Genomic DNA, 9,514 nt, shown 5'->3' on the forward strand with positions numbered 1-9,514 from the left:
CACTTAATTAAATGGAACTGTTATTTATGGTAGATGCGTATGATGCAACTTCCTGAATGGTGCCGAGTCTGTTTGTCAACATGTGGGTATATCCCTTTAACTATTTTTAGAATGTGTGTAGGACAACAAAGTAGTGCTTTGTGTATGTACATTTATTGGGACATTTTAAATCAGAATGCGTGACACATGTAAGAAAAGAGTATTTGCAATTTTAAAAGCAAGTGTCAAAATTGAATTATTATTATCATTTGAAGGAAGGAATTGAAATTGTTTGATGTACACCCTTTCCCAAACTGTAAAATTCCCTACTTTTACTTTCATTTTCAGAGTTTTTCAATACACATGCATTTTGCCGGAAAATGAATCTGACTTCACACCACGAAATTTTAACAGGAAAGAGACAATTTGATGAGCTTTCATTCCAGAGGTCTGTCGTTGCTGAACGAAAATTCAGGCTGGAACATAAACATTACCACCTATGGAAAATGAAGCTCCATGCTGGTAGGGCATATTCGTTGTTTACTTGCAACTATAATGATAAACGTGTGTTTCTCTTTCGTACATCCTCTCATTTATGTGAACAAACTAAATTTCCAACAAGTTTCATCATTTAGATAACAACTTCTATAGAAAAAAAAAATCATCACTTGTTCATGTAAACCAAAAGTTTCTATCATTATTAGGAAATAAATATTATCATTATTTATAAAGAAGTTAACTATTTTTATTCAAGTAAATTGATGAAATGACCCTATAAGGCATTGATTTAGATGAAATTCAAAATTACTGATAAGATTGTAGTGTTTTTGCAATTTTAAAATTGTTTGTACTATTAAATTTTCTTTTTTACATATTTTTACATAGTATGGTAATTATGATAATGTTTTGAGAGTTTTTTAAATTTAACAAGCTCATCAAAGAAAATCATAGTCCAATGGGATCAATTTTCTGATATGGAGTTCCATTGTACCATAAGAGAAAGTGAGGAAAATTTGAAACAACTAATTGCATCTGTTTCAGGTGCTGGAGTAGGTTAAGGTTTTTAGCTCACTTGAGCTGAAAGCTCTAGTGAGCTTTCCTGATCACTTTTTTTCCGGCGTCTGTCTGTCTGTCCGTCCATCCGCCTGTCTGTCTGTAAACTTTTTACATTTTCGACTTCTTCTCCGAAACCACTGGGCCAGTTTTAACCAAACTAGCCACAAAGCATCATCATTGGGTGAAGGGGATTCAAGTTTGTTAAAATCTGGGGCCCTGCTCTCTTTCAATGGGAGATCATTAGGATTTAATGAAATTTTGTCAATATTTTTCAAAAATCTTCTTCTCAGAAACCATTTGGCCAGGAAACTGAAACTTGTGTGGAAGCATCCTCAGATAGTGTAGATTCAAGTTTGTTCAAATCATTGTCCCTGGTGGTAAGGTGGGGCCACAATGGGAGGTGGGGGGTTTGGAGTTTTACATACAATATATAGAATGAATCTTTAAAATACTTCTTCTCAGCAACCAATCAGCCAGGAAATGTGAAACTTGTGTGAAAGCTTCCTCATGTAGTGTAGATTTAAAGTAGTGAAAATCATGACCCTCAGGGGTAGGGTGAGGCCACAATGGAGGGTCGTACTTTTACATAAGAATATAGTGTAAATATTTGAAATTTTCTTCTCAAAAATCATTTATTTAAAATTTACATAGCATAGGATTATAAAAATAGAAAAAAAAATTAAATTATCTTTGTCTAAAAACCACTTGCTTAGAAAAGCTGTATCTTTACTGAAAGCACCCTCGGATAATGTAGATTTTAATTCTTTCCAATAAAAATCTTGAGGAGTAGGGTGGGGCCACATTGGAATTCCAATTTCTTTGGAAATTGGATTTCTGAAAGTAAGGAACGGGGTGGGTCAGATGAATTTGATCGTATGTGAATTGGTAGAGTTTTAATTATAAAATATTTTAAAATATATACTGTATTGACAATAATTTTGCAAAATTAATTAGCTGCTATATGGTAAACAGTACATGTTCACAAGTGGCTGTAAAGGTGTATTATACCAGTAATAGCTCTCTGGAAAATTTTAATCAACCAACTTCAATAAGTGCGTCTGTATTGAACCGACATTCAGGATGTCATAAAGATGTATTTTATCATTAGGAATACAAAAACTTATGAAAATAATTTTTATACCATATAGATTTTCTAGAATTATAATTTTTATAGAATAAAAGCAAAGGGGGACAACTCTTCAAGAAAAGGGAACGGTCATTAATAAGGACATGTTCCACTGTTACATGTTGATACTTATATATGAAAATAATGTCCAAGTATACTAATTACCGTATTAAGTCCATACATATCTGTTATGATCCCAGATTCATTGAATCTGGGGCTATTATGGATCGAATACCTTAAATGAATGACAACTCTTGCAGGAAAGTGCACAAGGCCTCCAAATCCAAAATATGACTATGGAAGTTTTATTGCCCAGACATGTGATTGTCTAGAACCAATTGGATGATGCGTTATATAGAATATTCATATTGAGGTAAAATAATATATATGAAGGTATAATAATATATGATATTGTGTCAAACCACACATTAATATATGATATAATGATAAAGATTAAAAACTATGATTTTCATAGAATATGATGAGAGTGATCTCGTAAAGGTATTGCCCCATCTCAGTGAGTTCTATGTTATGTTCTGATGTTGATACAACCACTTTGGTCCCTATTTGCATTTCACGCGCAAAATCGTCGTTTATGCAAATTCTCCCCCATAGCCAAGTTGGTTAGGGGGAGTTTCTCCCACATAGCAGCAGTGAAAGGTTAACAGGTATATATTTTGTAAACTTTCATCCTGTTTATTATATTTTAGAGCTGCCATGTCTTCTAAGAGAAACTCCATTCTTTGATGACTGATGGAAAAGCCTCATCACTTCCTTTGCTAAAGAACTTGTTATCTTAATCACTAGCCATTAATCAGTGACCACCGTTATCAAAGCTTCCAGGTACATTATGGAAGTCTCTTCTGGCACCATTTTTTTTTGCAGTCCCTGACTTTGTCTTAGAATTGAAATTATTAACTTTTGCTATTTAATTCCTTTAGTAAACTTCTTGTTTCATATTTAATTCTATTAATTAATGTTGAATTGGTACTTATAAGTTCAAACATTTCAGATTTAATTTAATTTAAATTTTTTTCTCAACATTTCACTGATTCAATTTTATTGGACATTAAATTATTTACTATACAGAAGATGAATTTTAAAAGACATTTTCTCCAGAGTTCAGCAATATCTTAATAGAAGATCAGAATACTTTTTCATCCCTTAGAGCCAGAAGTAGATTTCTTACACTAGCATACTGTAAATTCCTAATTAAATGTGAGAAATTGATATCTGCATAAAATCGGGAGGAGCACATCTTGCGGAATTTAAAATTTCATTTTCATTTTTCGGATGAACTTAGATAATTAGAAATCGGGATACAAATTTGCTATTTCATATTCTCGTGTCTTCAATAAAATACAATTGAATCGCAGAATGAAGTACTTGCATAAAATATGGAATCTACAGTATGACATTTATAAATAATTGATAAATATTTTCTGCAAATTTCATTTAATTTCATAAAATTTTAGTTGACTTCTTAAAGGTCTTTAGCAAGGAAATAGCCAATCAAAGTAAACTTTGTTAATTACAGTTATTAGTCATTCCATATATATGTATATAGTCACAATTTCTTCGTATATCTTACCTTCTGCTGAATTGTAAAGAAATCATTGGCTAACAGCAGTCACGTGGAGACCGTGTATATTCCATACACAGTCAGTACAAAATATACCGGGGTATCTTCCCTTTGAGCATTATGACATCATTCTTAGAGTATTGTGACATCAGGTTTCGTACCCAGATTGAAACTTGTAACTTTGTTATAAGACGCTTGATTTTCATTGTTTAATTAATTTTATGTCATTAACACAAAGGCAGTCGGTAAGATATAATCATTACATAGTCATGTAGTGACCGGGTATGGGATGATACCTGGTTAGTAAATTTGCCTCACCAGGTATGAAATTTACTAACCATGTATTATCCCGTTCCCGGTCACTATATGACTATTAACTAATAATACCCCCGCTCGGAAGGAGAGGGGGTAAACTGTTTACCCTTGTGTGTCTATCTGTCCTTCTCTGTGTATGTCCATATTATTAACAATTTTTTTTATCGCAGATGCTTGAAATTTTAACACACTTTTTGTTTAGGCATGCCTTATGGTGGGATTCATTTTTGTACTAATGAGATGTCAACTTCCTGTTAAATGACACCTTTATTTTTTTGTAGCCTTACTTTTCAAACAAATAGTCATCAGAGATTTCTCAGCAACTATTCATCAGAGCTGCTTGACATTTTATAACAATCTTTGTTTAGACATGCTATATGGTATGATTTGGTTTTTTTTTTACAAAACAGACATCAACCTCCTGTTAAATGATGACCTTGCCTTTATGTATTTTCACATTAGAGCCGGGTATCACTAGCGGTTATCACAGATATCTCGTTTCCTTTTATGGTATCTTATCTTAGGCCTATAGTATTGATTCTGGAATCATTTGCTAGGAAAACTATCACTTTAGTGGAATGATCACATTGAATTAAATGGAACGATTTTTTTTTTTTAGACACGCATAATGATACAGCTTCCTGGATCGTGTTGAGTTTGTTTTTCAACCTGTGAAACCCATTTGTTTTTAGGGGTGGGTATGCTTATATTTAATTTTCTCTCTTAGAAACCAAGCAAGTCATTATTTTCCTGGTCTCAAGTTAGTCTCAAAGCATTTAACAATAATTTCTATTTCATTTATAATATACTGAGAGTTTAGTTAATGAACTAAGGCCACATAAAGTTGAAATAATGGTTCTCGGGTCAAATTTTCTAGAAATGGATGTGAGAGGGAAGCATTTTTGCCCTTTTTATTGTTGATGAAATAGATGAGGGAGGCTTTTTTTAATAATCATCGCCCATCTTGGGTTCCAAAAGCGTATGTTTTATAAAACTGTTAAAATACAGGTTTCGTTGATGCCACTTATTCGTTTTCATCACGATGTAGCTCATTTGTGGTCTTGCCTAAGTCTACAGAGACCGGAATACTTAGAGTATCCAACCTTTTTTTATGATTTCATGTCTTTGTAAAGGTGTAAGAAATTATAACCCTCCAATTACCCTCCCTTCATTTTTATCGATGGGAAAATCACTCAATGAAACCGGGTCTAATTTGTTCTGTCCTAGCTTTTTTAATGAAACTTCTTATCTGAATTTCTACTACTTATACCTCATCTCAAAGTTTGTTAATTTTCAACATAAAATTCCATAGGATTTGAAATTTGATTTGGTTTGAAATGTGTCAATTTTGCAAATTTTTTTCAATTTTTTTTACTTTCTGCCCTAGGGAATTTTTTTCTGCTCCACATATAAAAGTTATCGCTAAAAGGCATCAAATGGTCGAATAAAAAAGACCTTTTACCTCTTGGTTTGTTCCAGGGGTCTTATCAAAGTTTATATTTCATGCCCAGTTGATGAATACCAGTGATATAGCTGTAAAGTTGCTCTCGGTGGACTATAGCAATTGACCAGTTCATATTAATAAATATAATGTTGCTCCCATATTGACAGTTTCAATATCCTGAGTACAGGTACAAAGCTGTTGGGTTGCTCTCAGTGGAAAAAATGAATTGTGTCGGGTATGAATGAATGACTGTTTTGTTGCTCTTAGTATACCATAACATAATATGGTTTTCTGAGGTGAACATATGTTTAGCCTACTGTACTAAGGTGCAATGGTTATGTTCTTACCAGAAGGTTTATGAATAGACAAGTTATATTAATGTATAGATGTTGTGTTGCTCTCAGAAGACTACCAATTGCCTTAGGTACCACTATTGATGTTAAGTTTCTCTCAGAGACATTATCAATAGACAAAAAATACTAATGTGTAGCTGTTTTATTTCACTCAATAGACAGTATTCATAGGTCAGTGTACTGAATAATACCAGGTAAATAGGTGCTAAGTTGTTGGGTTGCTCTCAGTGGAAAGTTTGAATTGTGTCGGGTAGGAATGTATGACTGTTTTGTTGTTCTTAGTAGACCGTACCAATAGCATTGGATACTTGGTATCAACTGCATCATCATTTGCCTTGAGTACTGTTATGAAACTGGATTGTACAACTGTACAGTAGCTTTTAGTATAGCTACCAATTGGTTTTGTTCTTTAGAATAATGTGTTGCTCTGAGTTGACCATATGGATGGCTTAGAGTTCTGATGTATTACTATTATGTTGCTCTCAAAGGACAGTGTGAATCGTATTGTGTAACATACGTGTAACTTGCATGTTGCTCTGATTAGACTGTATCAATTGCCTGAGTTACTGTTGTACAATTGGTAGCTCTTCCAATGACATTTGATCAAAAGGCTAGATTACTTATTGAAAACTGTTGTGTTAATCCTAGTGAACTGTATTATTGCCTAAGATGTTATTATGAAATGCCAGGTTGGTCTCATTGGATGATAGGAATTTGTTCTTAGTGATTCACACCAATACCCTAGTGTACTATTTTAGAATTATTATGTTTCTCTCAGAGGACGTTATGAATAAGCTAGGGTATCATGCATAACATAATATGGTTTTCTTAGGTGAACATATGTTTAGCCTACTGTACTAAGGTGCAATGGTTATGTTCTTACCAGGAGGTTTATTAATAGTCAAGTTATATTAATGTATAGATGTTGTGTTGCTCTCAGAAGACTACCAATTGCCTTAGGTACCACTAGTGATGTTTAGTTTCTCTCAGTGACATTATCAATAGACAAAAAATACTAATGTGTAGCTGTTTTATTTCACTAAATAGACAGTATTCATAGGTCAGTGTACTGAATAATACCAGGTAAATAGGTGCTAAGTTGTTGGGTTGCTCTCAGTGGAAAGTTTGAATTGTGTCGGGTAGGAATGTATGACTGTTTTGTTGTTCTTAGTAGACCGTACCAATAGCATTGGATACTTGGTATCAACTGCATCATCATTTGATTTGAGTACTGTTATAAAACTGGATTGTACAACTGTTCAGTTGCTTTTAGTATAGCTACCAATTGGTTTGGTTCTTTAGAATAATGTTGTGTTGCTCTCAGTTGACCATATGGATGGCTTAGGGTTCTGATGTATTACTATTATGTTGCTCTCAAAGGACAGTGTGAATCGTATTGTGTAACATATGTGTAACTTACGTGTTTCCCTGATTAGACGGTATCAATTGCCCTAGTTACTGTTGTACAATTGGTAGCTCTTCCAATGACATTTGATCAAAAGGCTAGATTACTTATTGAAAAATGTTGTGTTAATCCTAGTGAACTGTATCATTGCCTAAGATGTTATTATGAAATGCCATGTTGGTCTCATTGGATGATAGGAATTTGTTCTTAGTGATTCACACCAATTGCCTAGTGTACTATTTTACAATTATTATGTTTCTCTCAGAGGACCTTATCAATAAGCTAGGGTATCATGCATAAGATAATATGGTTTTTTTAGGTGAACATATGTTTAGCCTACTGTACTAAGGTGAAATGGTTATGTTCTTACCAGGAGGTTTATGAATACGCGGCTATGTTAAGGCTGCCCGATTAATTTCACAGCGCTATGTAGAAATTCACTTGTCTGTACTTCATAAGATATGACGTCATAGTTAACTTTGACGTCACGATCTGCATTCCTTTCGATCGTTCTTAGGGAATGTATCGTAACGTAATAAGTGATATTCATTGTGCATAATAAAACCGCTTCATTCCTTTACATAGACACTGTTGTAAATACTAGTGATACTAAATTCAATATCACCGATATGGAGTATAAAAAAATCAACAGTTTTAAAGCTTCGTAATAGGTAAATAACTATTCATAAACTAATGGTTTTGAGACTCCCCCTGCTACGTGTAATCTAATGAATGGTGATATGTATGTGCATATAAAAAACGGCTTGCCACAAATGAAAGATAAAGACAATCTTAGTATATTTTAAGTGAAATCGGGAGAGAAAATAAGTACCACTGTGAATCTTGCTGGGGGAAACCTACCGATTGACCCGATTGTGTGTAAATCGAGCCTAAAAGGTAAAAATATGCCTAATTTCGATGGCGGTGCGAAATGTTTTGACAATATTTCAAATAAACGAAATATTTATATGAACCCCCAGCAAGAAATGCAAAATACATTACTTATCGAAGGATTTCTCATAAAAATATGTTTGATTTAATGTCATTATTCACTTGTGCCGATGCGATTTTTATAGATTATTTACCGTGTTAGAATACACCCGTCACGTACTTAAGAAAAATATATGACGTCACAAAAATACATCAAATATAGTGTTGGATGCCACTGTTAACTTATGTAATAAAAGTTTAAAGAAACTCACTCGGTTAAAGCATTTTTCGATAATTAAAATAGTATCATTTTTCGATATATATTTAGCTTCGGACAGCCTTAACATAGCCGCGTAGACAAGTTATATTAATGTATAGATGTTGTGTTGCTCTCAGAAGACTACCAATTGCCTTAGGTACCACTATTGATGTTTAGTTTCTCTCAGTGACATTATCAATAGACAAAAAATACTAATGTGTAGCTGTTTTATTTCACTCAATAGACAGTATTCATAGGTCAGTGTACTGAATAATACCAGGTAAATAGGTGCTAAGTTGTTGGGTTGCTCTCAGTAGAAAGTTTGAATTGTGTCGGGTACTAATGTATGACTGTTTTGTTGCTCTTAGTAGACCGAACCAATAGCATTGGATACTTGGTATCAACTGCATCATCATTTGCCTTGAGTACTGTTATGAAGCTGGATTGTACAAATGTTCAGTTGCTTTTAGTATAGCTACCAATGGGTTTGGTTCTTTAGAATAATGTTGTGTTGCTCTCAGTTGACCATATGGATGGCTTAGGGTTCTGATGTATTACTATTATGTTGCTCTCAAAGGACAGTGTGAATCGTTTTGTGTAACATTATGTTACTTAGGTGTTTCCCTGATTAGACGGTATCAATTGCCTGAGTTACTGTTGTACAATTGGTAGCTCTTCTAATGGCATTTGATCAAAAGGCTAGATTACTTATTGAAAACTGTTGTGTTAATCCTAGTGAACTGTATCATTGCCTAAGATGTTATTATGAAATGCCATGTTGGTGTCATTGGATGATAGGAATTTGTTCTTAGTGATTCACATCAATAGCCTAGTGTACTATTTTACAATTATTATGTTTCTCTTAGAGGACCTTATCAATAAGCTAGGGTATCATGCATAAGATAATTTGGTTTTCTTAGGTGAACATATGTTTAGCCTACTGTACTAAGGTGCAATGGTTATGTTCTTACCAGAAGGTTTATGAATAGACAAGTTATATTAATGTATAGATGTTGTGTTGCTCTCAGAAGACTACCAATTGCCTTAGGTACCACTATTGATGTT

General features: G+C 33.5%; 1 long non-coding RNA gene across 1 annotated transcript in view; it reads left to right on the plus strand.

Moving 5' to 3' along the window:
• LOC136274128 (uncharacterized) overlaps positions 1–5,139 on the plus strand; it is a 28,177-nt gene extending 23,038 nt beyond the window's left edge. Inside the window, exons 3-6 of the long non-coding RNA XR_010712423.1 lie at positions 328–501; positions 2,422–2,534; positions 2,872–3,004; positions 4,678–5,139. This is a non-coding gene — a long non-coding RNA (uncharacterized lncRNA). The remainder of the gene's footprint in view (positions 1–327; positions 502–2,421; positions 2,535–2,871; positions 3,005–4,677) is intronic.
• The last annotated feature ends 4,375 nt before the right edge of the window (positions 5,140–9,514 follow it).

The sequence above is a fragment of the Magallana gigas genome, chromosome 1, assembly GCF_963853765.1.
Source record: "Magallana gigas chromosome 1, xbMagGiga1.1, whole genome shotgun sequence".
Taxonomy (NCBI): domain Eukaryota; kingdom Metazoa; phylum Mollusca; class Bivalvia; order Ostreida; family Ostreidae; genus Magallana; species Magallana gigas.